This window comes from Panicum hallii, chromosome 2 (genome assembly GCF_002211085.1).
Source record: "Panicum hallii strain FIL2 chromosome 2, PHallii_v3.1, whole genome shotgun sequence".
NCBI classification, from domain to species: Eukaryota; Viridiplantae; Streptophyta; class Magnoliopsida; order Poales; family Poaceae; genus Panicum; species Panicum hallii.
In genome coordinates this window covers 19,785,686-19,795,966 of record NC_038043.1, presented here as the reverse complement: position 1 = coordinate 19,795,966, position 10,281 = coordinate 19,785,686, and positions in this window count along the sequence as shown.

Below are 10,281 nucleotides of genomic sequence, written 5' to 3'. Positions count from 1 at the left end.
TGTCCACATTGCATGAGAAGAGCTTAGATTGTGGAAAGCATAATTCAATAGTTTTGCGGGTATCAATGGAATCAAATCTAGAACATCTGTATATGGTTCCCTATCATCTGACTCCATGCTCCCAAACTTCTGAGCACCGAAAGAACATGTATTACTAGCCAAATATGTAACGTGTGTAGGGCATCTTGATGCTTCTGTTGAAATGGTATTGTTCTCGGTATGCCAGGTTTAATCGGCTAATCGCATTACATTTGTACTGTACCTTTATGCTGGTTGGAACAAAACCTGTTATACTAAGATCATCATTGTTTTCCATCTTCAAGTATGTGTTGAAAGGTTTTTGGGTTGCATGTGAATATTAATGAGCTAGAAAATATCATGTATCGCAGATGCGTGTATTGGTATGAAACTTTTCTTGCTACCTGTAGCAACGCACGAGCATAGATCTAGTAAATATTAAATTGATTAAAATGTAGCTTTACAACACCAGATTTCTTTATACGGTGATGACTTGATTTCTTAAACCCAATATTATGGATATGGATATTACTTCGATATCCTTTGTCTATTTTGTGAAGCATAGAACCAAAATGCAGAAGAGTAATATGCTTCCCATTCAATGTGCTGAAATAGACATTGCCATATTACATGAGCATCGGTGGAATTTCCATTATCTAGGAGTGCTCTTTCCTTGTGGAAGCTGTCAACAGCCCATCATCGACCCAGGATTATACAAAATGTGCAGAGGATTATATTAGAGAGGTGGAAAGGACTCTTAAGGGTGGTCGCAGTCGTGTAGCATGGGTCAAAGTTCGTGGCATCCTGAACTCGTTATTTTAGAATTCCGAGGGATGGGACGAGCACTAAGAAAGAGATACCTTTGATTACAGAAGATTGAACCTGAGCAACCTTAATCAATTTTCCCCGGTCCATCTCCACAATTGCGTCCGATCTTTCTTCTCCATGGCAGTCTGTATTGATATCGATAATGGTTCATGTACACTTTTACAGTCTCTGTCCGCTGCTAGTACCTTGACTGTCGTTAAGTACCAAATTCAACCATCAAAATCTGTATAAAAATATAAAATACCGATAAAGACTAACATTAGAATATGATCTTTATCTAACGGATTCCATATATGTTGGTCTAAAAATATGTGCATGTGCATTTGGGCTGAAAACACAAGCAAGATCTAAGGTAACACGCTTGCAGTGAATCACGCGTCAGCACACGGATCAAAGGGCCCACAAACCAGGTGTTGCCGTAAAAATCGGACGATGAATCTTGCGGAGCATGACACGCTAAGGTCTAAGAGCTATGCTTATCTCTAGTGTAGGTCCTGCAAATAGGGTTTAGGGTATGCCAGTCAATTTGACCTACAATTGACAAGAGAAAAAAAATTTAATCAGTAAAATAACAGGGAAGGCATCGACTAGAGTTTCGAATAGTTCTAGGGAGCGTATCGGCCAGAACGACCGATACATATAGCCACGCATCGGCAGTAAAGCCAATTCTACGATGAAGCAAGATTAAGAAATAAAAACCTTATAATTAAATACACGTGTTTAATTAGACTAAATCTTACCAGTTCTACCATCCTTGTGTATCGGCTCATCAGCTCGGTTTCGGTCAGCTACCAATCCACCTCTTCTTTGCAGACCTAATTCAACCAAGGGAGATTCTTGAATCAAGTTTGCAATACAGCCGGCTGAAATCCCTGACCAACACTCTCACTATTGCCGACTGCTCGTTTCCGCTCAGGTCAATATAAAACCTGGTGGAGTGAATGGAAGCGCCATCTCCAAAGCCAACCAGCCTCTCAATATTGTCTGATGATCGACCCTGATCATGCCATCACTTCTGATAAGGTAATCATATCTCCTTTCCGCCATTTTACAACCCTCTGCTCTTGACTATCTACTCATTCATCTCCCTTTCTCCAGAGTATTGACGCAGAATCCTTAACCAAAAGCACTAGCGGGCAGCTGATCAAATATGCACCAGTCTCGGTCAAACCTTTGATAGGCCATGACGCCCCAACTTTGAAGGATTTTATGAACGGCAAACGGACCCGGAATACCAAATCACTGGCCTCCATAAAGAAAAAGAAGATAACTGATGGCTCTTCATCGGCTATTGCGACTCCAACTTCGGATGTCTCCGCCATGACTGCCAATCTGATTCAATCTACCTAGGTGTTCTTCAGCCGATCTCAATAACTCTATTACTTATCATGACGTATGATATCCTCTTATATTTCTACGAATCGAGCATCGTATTACCCCTGCCGACTAGTCCAACAGAAAACCTGGCTTCACCAACTCCAGAGGACCTTCTTCCATCTCTAGCTCTGATGCCAAATATAGAAGAGAGGTATACATAACAGCTAAACTCATGAAGTCCAAAGAAAAAATAAACCAAGCTTTCACGAAATACTTCTATACTGAATCAACCGAACAGGCATCGTCATTAGCATTTGGTGTCACCCCTCCTGCTGATCAGGGAACGCCATTGATCCCAGAGGACGGTGCCATTGCTATTCCCGAGGACAATCCAACTTTTGATGAAGCAGTAAGTCAGCCGATTCCTCTGAAACTTTGGATGAAGCAGTAAGACCCTTTTCCTTTATTTCGTTCATGTGGTTATCCAAATGATCCCGAGGGTGTTCGATCTATCTCCGACTCTTTCTCCAACAAGAAACATATCGTTAATAATACAGAGAAAGGAACAAACTCCTGAGCCATCGGTCGACACGGCAACCTTATCAGACATCTCTTCTTCGCCGGCCATAACGCCCCCTAGGCTGCCATCCCCGGTCTTCAACCCCGAGGTGGGATGTTGAAGGAAACAAATTTCCTCCTAACCTTATCCGTATCTTTCCAAAATTTCTTTTACGATTCAGATTTTACTCTTTTTCTTCAAGGAACAAAATACCCCCTCAAGCATCTTGTTCTCATCGGACATGGAAGAAGCAATCGGTATCGAAGAAATTACTTCTGAACAGCACTAGAATATTCCTGACACTGTCAAATTCAAACTCCAAGGCGTGCTCCGACTCCTTGAGGAAGACTTAGATATCTTGGTGCAAGATGCAGGGCCGATCCGATCCATCCTTGCTGAGGTGAAAGACTTGCTGACCCCTGATTTGGCATTGGTCCTAGCCTTGACAGCTTATACTGAAGGCTTTCAATCCTTGATCTTGGAAGCAAAGAAGCGTATAGCCGATCGGGTCGCTCGCCAAAGCCAGAAAGGAAAGGGCAGAGCTCATGCTAAGGAAATCAAGCAAAAAATCTCTGATACTTAACCTCATCGGCCATAATTTCTGCGGAACTTGATCGGCTGAGAAGCAAAGAGGCAGAGCAACTAAGGGAGCTTCAAAAGACACGGGATGCCATCGCGACTGAAACAACCAAGTTGAAACAGGTCCCAACTCTCGTTAACCAAGCCAAGGTCGAATATTCCGCCTTCACCCACCAGGCCAGGCCGCGCCATAATGCTTCCAAGTCAATCCCTGGATCGGACGAGGAAGATCAAAAACACATAGTGTCGGTGTTTTACCGGTTGCCCACTGAGGGGTATACCCAAGATGGTAAGTTTTAGGTGAGGAGACGCCGAGATCAGGAACTCGAAGGTGCAAGGAACACAAAACTTAGACAGGTTCGGGCCGCGAGATGCGTAATACCCTATATCCTGTATGGTAGTTTGTATTCCTTTGGGCGTAGGATGATCTAGAGATCTTGTTTTGAGAGGGTCCCTGTCCTCCCTTATATATCCGGGAGGTCAGGGTTACATGAATCCTAACTGATACTAGCCAAGGAATCATACCAGAACATATCTCGAGTAGATTCCTCCTGTATCGGTTAGCTTTATCTCCTATTTAAACGGGATAAATAAGAGATAAACAAGATAAATAAGATGAATAAGAGATAAGACGGACTTAATCTCTTAAACCTCTTTAAACTACACAATGTACACAGTCCCATGGCTCCGGGTCTGACAAGCCCCCGAGCTCTTCGTAGCTGAGTATTGCAGGCTTCTCGAGTACTTTCGAAGTAGTCTTCGGCCTCTTTTGAAGCTCCGTCTTGAAGTCCTTCTTCGAGTACTTACTTGGCTGCATTGAAGCTATGAGGTGCTCATGCCCCGAATTATATTTTAGATATGGTGTGCGATTGAAAAATCACACTCCATATGGAGTAGCCCCCGAGCCTTAGGTTGAATCGGAGAATCAGGCTGAGGGTCGCATTAATCTTGAATCTTCCTTACTTTTTTAAAATAAATTTTAAAAAATAAGTAGTCAATGCCACGTATCCCGCAGCCCCCGAGCCTTGAATCCAAATCTCTCAGGTTTGGAAATAAGGATCCAAAAGTCGTGGCATACAGTGTAAAAATGTCCATATGGTAAAAAACTGATGTGATGGTACAAATGATGGAATTTAGATTAGACATTCGAAAAACCCCTTTTCTCGGGACAATCAACCCTGAAAAAATGGTTAAACGAATATTTTATCTAAACAATCCACCAAATGACCTCTCAACTTCCAAATATTCCGTGAAATGACTCTTCAACTTCAAAACAGTAGAACTGTTCCCAGCCGCTGGTTATTTAACTCCGCGGTAACTCCAAGTAAAAACTGTGCTTTCAATCTGCAATCTGCCAAGAGCCGCCAAAATCCCCAAATAGAGCCGCGTCCGCCTTCATCCTCCCAAAGTAATCCTAATCCCCCAGATCTCCCCGCCCCTCTCCCCGCAGCCCTCGAGCAACTCGTGGCGAGCGGATCCAGAGATGGCACCCAAGAAATCAGAGAAAGAAGGGAAGAAGAAGGAGGCGCAGCTGCCGACCGGAGAGTGGACACACAGTAAGTGCTCCCTCAATGATCCCAATAGGCTAGTTTCCGAGGGATTGCTCCAAGACAAGAATCTTGTCAATTGGCGCCCCTCATTCCGCGAACCTTTCCCTATGGAAAATGTTGACGAAATCATCACATTTTACCATTTTGCCGAACGGGGTCTGGCCCTCCCCTCTTGTTCTTTTTCCGCGGCCTCCTTTACTATTACGGGCTTGAGCTCCATCACCTCAACCCGAACTCAATTTGCCACATATTGATTTTTATAAATTTCTGTGAAGCCTTCCTTGGAATCGAACCCCACTGGGATCTTTTCCGCTTCCTCTTACGCGTCAAACCACAACCCACCTCCAAGAATCCTTCCGTTGTAGGGGGCGCCGGCGTCCAACTCAGACAACAAGCCGGCGACAAGTATCTTACGTACAAATTCCCCTCCAACATTCCCGGGTGGAAAAATCACTGGTTTTATATCGAAAATCATGCCCCCCAACTCCCAGAAAAGTCAAACAGTCCACCTGTTGTGAGGCCGGACTGGAATATCGAGCTTTCCAGGGGGGACATGGATCAAGTTGAGGAGCTGTTAGACACCATAGCAGCGCACAAGTTGATGGGAGTGACCGGCACATCCGTCATGTTTTCCTTTTTCAAACGCCGAGTCCAACCAATCCAACAATGCCACCGTCTTGGCTTCGAGTACACGAGCGCTGAAGATCCGTCTCGCATGTGCGCAGAGGAGCTGTCAGACGAAGCTGCGCTCCTCCGAGTCAAGCGGGTGCTGTTGGACGTGGATGCAGTCCCCTACATCCCAGGACTGTTCTGCGCATGAAGTCCTCCAAGACCGGTGAGTGCTCGACTACTTTTTGTTGCAAACAAACTATGTTCTGCCGCTGCTAATTGAAAACCTTCTATAGGGGCACACAACGCTGTACCGGAGCTACCCGCCGCAATCCGACATCCCCCAGCCGGACCACCTCCTCCCCAGCGCCGCAGCCGAAGCCAAGAGGACCCGAGTAGCCGAGGCTCTGCCCGGCAGTGAGTCTACAGAGGGCGGAAGCCCCCGAGTAGAGAAAGAAGCTGAGGAGGAGGCGAGTAGAGGCGACTCCCCCGGACCATCCGTGGAGTTGGCCGATACTCTGCCTGCGGTCCTGCAGGGTCACCGGGTTGCGCACAAGTGAAAAGTGCAAGAAGTCGAGTCCTCCAGGTACGAAGATGCTGCCTTGTTGTCATACACCAATATTGTTGCATGCTAACATTTCCTGTTTGCAGTCCTCCACCTTCTCCACCCCGGCCCGGGCGCCCAGAAATGGAAAAAAACCCAACGGCCTCTGCGGCGGTTACCATTGCCGTGGCGGGCTCTGCGCCAGAGGCTGGTGTGACCCCGCCACCGACAACGAGTACCCCGCGATGGGCTATGCGGGTGAATAAGGCCGTCATGAAGAAGTCGACATTGTAAGTTTGCACTCTGTTGCATAGTGATCATTCAGCTCTTTTTTGACTTGTATGATGGTATAACTGAGTCTGCTTTATTAGGTCTGCAAGCGCCACTCCACGCAAGTTGAAGCCGGCCGCTGCTATTCCAGCCCCCGAGCCAGCGGCCCTAGAGGAGCCCACGCCCCAGGAGCCAGCCCCTAAGGAAGACGCGACGCTGCCCGACTTGCCGCCCCCGAGCCACAACAAGCCGAAGTGAGGGCCGGTGGTGAGGAACAAGTCGAGGCCCCTGACGCCGCTCCTGCGAATGGCACAGGTAAGCATCTGACCGCCCAAGGCTAGTTGCCTAGACCTAGGCGTTATGTACTGAAAACATTTGGACTTGCAGGTGCCCAGCAGCCACCTTCTGGGAAGGCCGTAGGGACCTTGAGTGCCAGGACATTATCGCCGCCGATCTGGTGGATGACCAAATGCTGACAGCCGGTAACATAAAGACCTTCAAGAAGGCATACAAGGAACTGTATGACTTTGCCATGGTAAGAGTTGAGTACTTTTCCGCATGTATGCATTGTCGAGTTGTTTGTCTGACTCCCCTCCTTTATGCAGAACGTGATCACTCACTCATAGTAGAAATCCGAGAAGTTAAAGGTGGTCGTTAGTGGTCACCAAGAGCTTGCTGCCAAGGAGAAACGCATATCCGAGGAGCAAATGAAGAACAGCTACCTCCGGAGAGAACTTGACATGCTGAAGAAGGAACGTACTCGAGAGACATGGCTTCTCAAGAACGACCTGCGCAATCTCGAGGAGCGGCTCAAGGAAGAGAAGAAAGTGCACCAAGGTAGGCCTTTTTCCTTCATCGAGTACTTTCCTTTAGCAGGTTTCCTTGGATGCTGAAAATATCTTCACCGCAGAGCTTAGGAAAATCTTAAAATACAAAGAAGAGCTGCTTACTGACATGAAGAATATGCTGTATCACCGTACAGATGACATCGAGAGGCTGCAGAAGGTAGTCGCCGATACTGAAGAACAGTTCGCCGACTGCCTTCGGCAAATCAAGACGCTGGGCGAAGAGAAGGGCAGCGGGAGAAGGAACTGGAGATCCTCAGGGAAGTCGCCCAGACGCTCATGGATATGGTGGATCCAGCGGAAGAAGGCGAAGTGGACAAGCAGCCATTGCTGGAGCGACTTCGTGGGGCACCGGAAAGAGTTGTCAAGTTCCTCGCGGAAGCCCCGGTCGCATGCGTCAGCCACGCCCTTGCATTTGTGAAATCTTTTTGGCCAGAAGCCCCGCTGGGAATGTTCGCGCAGGGAGTGGCTGCGGAGTGCACTGAAGAGTAGTTCAACAAGTACCTCCAAGAAGCCCAACCTGTCGCAGAACAGATAGTACAAAGTGTACTACAAGATTAGGGTGTAAAGAACAAGTACTCACTGTCTTGTAAATATTCTTATTTGATATATCCTCTTGTGTATGCCTTAGCTGAACTATCATCCAGACTTAAAGGCAAAGTAGTCGACACTGCCATGAGTGTACCGACCCGAGAAGTAGTCGTAGCAGCTCCGAGTAGGAACCCAACTAACAAGTTAGCCATAACCCGATCGGGGAGGTCTAACCCATTAGGACAGAACGCGAGCATCGTTGCGATATTGCCGTGTTTTATGGCAAAGAAAACAAAACTACCCCGAGTTCACCGACTCTGGGTGTAGTCGAGATCGCTCCTCATGTGAGCGTGTCCAACAAGTTAGGTATAAACCAATCGAACGGATCAAATTTGTTGGGAAAAGACGCGAGCATCGTCGCGCAGCTGCCATGCTTCTGGCAAGGAGTCAAAATTGCCCCGAGTGCAACGACTCTGGGCGTAGTTGACGTAGCTCCGTAAGCGAGCCCATCCAATAAGTTAGGTATAAACCAATCGAACAGATCGATCTTGTTGGGAAAGATGCGATCGTCATCGCAAACGACCATCAAAGGTCATGGTGAGAAGTCGAAAAAGCATGGACGTGGCCGTAGCCTCCGCCAAAGCTTGCGACAAGAAGTCGATGTATCATGATCGTGGCCATAGCCTCCGTAACACTCATGACAAGAAGTCAATTTATATAAAACATACACGAGGCCGTAGCCTCCGTGTGTTCACAGAGAAATTTACAATCCGAATCTTGTGACACGTAGCCTCCAACTTGATTCGGAAGAACAAGACCACCTGAGCGCCCGGAAATTAGCTATCTCCGAACATCTTCTCATGGGTAGAACTTGTGCAGGTTTTGAATGTTCCAAGAGTTCAGAACATCTTGGCCCTCGGGATATTGTAGTCGATACGTTCCCGGTCTTGTAACCTGCTTGACGACGAATGGACCTTCCCACCTTGAGTTGAGCTTGTGTAGGCCAGGCTCGTCTTGGATGCGACGTAGGACCAAATCGCCTATGCTAAATGATCATTCCCTCACGTTGCGATCGTGATATCGCCTTATCCCCTGCAGGTATCGGGCTGACTGAACAAGAGCGGTGCAGCGAGCCTCTTCGATGGAATCGAGCTCTAACTGCCTCGCTTCATCCGCCTCGCTTTCATTGTAAATTTCAACCCGTGGGGATTTCCACATGATGTCGGCCGGTAAGATAGCTTCAGAGCCGTAGACGAGGAAAAATGGAGTTTGTCCTGTGGCTTTGGATGGCTAAGTCCGGAGCCCCCAGACAACATGTGGCAACTCATGTATCCACTTTCCTCCTTTCTTGCTATTTTCATCATAAAGTCTTTTCTTGAGGCCCTCAATTATCATGCCGTTCACCCTTTCGACTTGACCATTGGCCCTTGGGTGTGCAACGGAGACATATTTGACCTCGATGCACGCATTTTCACAGAACTCCCAGAATTGGTTGGCCGTGAAGTTTGATCCCAGGTCCATGATGATGGTATTCGGGAAGCCGAAGCGATGTAACATATCAGAGATGAAATCAACAAACTAATCTGGTGTGAGCTTGGCTATCGGCTTGTACTCGATCTACTTGGTAAACTTATTGATAACCACCAATACATGGGTAAAACTGCCTGGCGCCGTTGTGAAGGGCCCAATCATATCTAGGCTCCAGCAGGCAAACAACCAGGATGGTGGAATGGTGATGAGACTGTGAGCCAGGACATGAGATTGCTTTCCGAAGAATTGGTAGTTTTGGCATCTCCGCACGAGGTCTTCAGCATCGGATACTGCGGTGGGCCACCAGAAACCAGCTCTGTATGCGTTTTGCACCAGCGTTCTTGAAGCTGCGTGGTTGCCGCAAATGCCCTCATGTATCTCCCGCAATATGTCGCTGCCGTCTTCTTTCATGACGCACTTCATGAGCACCCCAGATCGTGCGCCGCGCCGATAGAGCTTGCTGTCGACCAGATGAAGTCGATATAAGCCTCTCTTCAATCCTCCCCAAGAATCATAACCTCCCGATCAGGCTGGTGAAGGCCATTATCAGTGGTTAACTGAGGCGAGTACTTAATGGATGGCTGTTTCAGCTCCTGGACGAAAACTCCTGCTGGAACCTAAGCACGGTGGATCCTAGCTTAGACAGTATGTCCGTGCCAACGTTGTGTTCCCGTAACACATGATGAACCTCTAGGCCAGAAAATTTGTTTTCCAGCTTGCGCACTTCTTGTACATAAGCGTCCATCATCTCCTTGTTGCAATCCCACTCTTTGTTGACTTGCTGAACGACAAGAAGAGAATCTCCATATACAAGTAGTCGCTGGATCCCTAGTGATATCACCAAACATAGCCCGTGAAGCAAGGCTTCATACTCGGCTTCATTGTTGGATACCTCCCAAAGGATCTGAAGGACATACTTCAAATGTTCGCCCCGTGGAGAAATAAATAGGACTCCAGCGCCGCCGCCGTCGAGCTTGAGAGATCCATCGGAATACATGGTCCAATGCTCTGGCTTGTCGACTGGGGTTGGAATTTGATTCTCTCTCCACTCAGCCATGAAATCGACTAGAGCTTGAGACTTGATTGCAGTGCGTGGCTTGA